The following is a 2,452-nucleotide window of genomic DNA, read 5'->3' as shown; positions in this document are numbered from 1 at the left end:
CCGCAGCCTACGCCGTCGCCAGCGACTCACGGCAGCCCAGCTCCAGGTCGAGCTGTTGTTTGCCATCTTAGCTGTAGAGGGCGCAGTGTCACTGGCCCATGTGGAAACCTAAAGGCAGCCCTGCTGCTCAGAGCTCGCTCTCCCAAGCCAACTCTTAACCAACAAGCCACTCGGCCAGCCCTTGCCTTTTTTTTGGTTGTTGAGAATTAAAAAAAGATTTTAAAATAATTACAGATTTACAGGAATTTGCAAAAATAGTATAAAGAGGTCCTGTATATCCTTCACCCGGTTTCCCCTAGTGGTAACATCTTACATAACTGTAGTACAATATAAAAACTGGGAAATTGATATTGGTGAAGTCCACAGACCTTATTCAGATTTCACCGGTCCTCTTGGTTTTAACTCTCTTTGTATCTCAGAGTCACCACTTCTCTCTGTTTTTGCCACTACATTTTTTGTCCAAGCTGCTATCTCTTTTAGGACAACTGCAATATCCTCCTGATTTCTTGCTTGTATTGTTCTTCTTCTCCAATCCATTTCCTGCAAAGCAGCAAGAGGGATCTTCTAACATTATTAGATCAAATCCTTTATCATTTCCCTATTGCCCTTAGAATAAGATTCAAACTCTTCTCTATGACCTCTAAGGCCCTATGGGACCTGGATGACTCCTACCTCCTCAGTGACATCTTGTACGCCTTGCCTGGACACTTTGAGTGTGCCCTTACTGTTCCCTCTGCCTGATTGCACTTCCTGCAGCTCTGCATGTGGCTAGCTTTTTCTCATCTTTCAGGTCTCAGCTCAGTGGCCCCCTCCTCAGGCTCTCCCTGATCATCCTAACTAAAGTACCACCCATCGTTCCTATATTACCTCCTACATATAAATGATCCCAATCTATAATAATCCGATTTCTTGGTTTACTTACGTAATGTCCATCTCCTGTACTATACTATAAGTTTTAATGGGGTAGGAACTTGTCTGTACCATTCACTATTCTAGTCTCATATCCTGTGTGGGTAATTATACTCTCTGGCATGGAGTGTGCACTTAGTAAATGTTTGAATGAATATTAACTAGGTCAGGGACCTTGATGATGGGCCCATGGGCTCTGAGAGCCGTTATATCAACCAGCAGCTTGTGAGTTGCCCAGAGAAGAGCTAAGGCCTAGTCCCAGACTGAACATACTGGGAGCTCCCACTCCCTCTTCCCAAGTTTTTCAGGATATACAAGAAATAAAATTTAGTTTTTGTTATCAGCTTACAAAATAGTGGAGCCTGCTTTTTGTGCTAACTCCTACTCATAACTCTCCTCTGGGAAGCCCTTAAACCTGGCAACGGGCCCTACATATATATTTCTATAGCACTTGAGGTAAAATTTACGTTTGATGAATTCATTCATTTAAAGTATACAGTTGAGGGCCAGCCGAGTGGCGCGTTGGTTAAGATCTGGCTTGGGACGTCAGAGGGCCCCGGTTCAGATCCCACATATGAGGGCCAGTGACACTGCCCTCCACAGCTAAGATGCTGAACAACAGCTCAACCTGGAGCTGGNCTCCACAACTAGACTGAAGAACAAAAGGACAGCAACTTGTCTGTTCCCCTTCCCCCAATTCCCCAGCACTGTTCCCATCCCAATTTCCCAATAAAAATCTTAAAAAAAAAAAAAAAAAGAAAAGTCATGCATCACGACTTTTACTATATGTTATTGATCATAAGCAAGACACAGGGCCATGCAAGGTTCAAAGGGATAGGATCACATAGACACATAGTTTATTTAGGGGGCTATCTTTAGAGACTAGCTACCATAGTCACAACAGTTTGGTCCTTATCTTACTACACTTTTTAATAGCAATTGACCTAGTTGATCACTCTTTTCAAAACTTCCCTTTCTCTGGCTCCATAGACCCCTGGCTTTCCTCTTTCCTTGCTGGCCACTGTTTAATTTCCTTTGCTTCCCCAAAACTCTGAATATTGGACCACCTCAGATTCGAGGCCTGGGTTCAATTATTTCTCTGTAATGTCTTGTTTGTCCCATGGCCAATGCCTACCACCCAAATGCTGACATCTACCAAATTTTATCTCTAACCCTGACCTCTCACCTGTGCTCAGGACTGGATATCCAACTGTCTTCTTGATACTTCTAATGGGCATTGCAGATTTAATAGATCCACTTCCCTGCCCCAATACTCCCCAGCCTTTTCTGTCTCAACAGATGTCATCATTGTTCATTCATTGTTCAAACAAAAATCCAAGAGTCATTCAGGATTCTTCTCCTCTTTCAAATCCTTTGCCCCACTACCCACCTCCATCCAAACCACTAGTAATCAAGTCTTGTCTGTTTTTTTTGTGTGTGTGTTTGGAGGTGGGAGGACAGCCATTAATATATTTCTTTAAATATGTTTGATTTAATTTTGTAGGGTGTCAGATGGGCACATGTCTTCTTAGGGAGACCACTT

The sequence above is a fragment of the Hipposideros armiger genome, unplaced genomic scaffold, assembly GCF_001890085.2.
Source record: "Hipposideros armiger isolate ML-2016 unplaced genomic scaffold, ASM189008v1 scaffold_396, whole genome shotgun sequence".
Lineage (NCBI taxonomy): Eukaryota > Metazoa > Chordata > Mammalia > Chiroptera > Hipposideridae > Hipposideros > Hipposideros armiger.
This window is presented reverse-complemented; position numbering follows the sequence as displayed.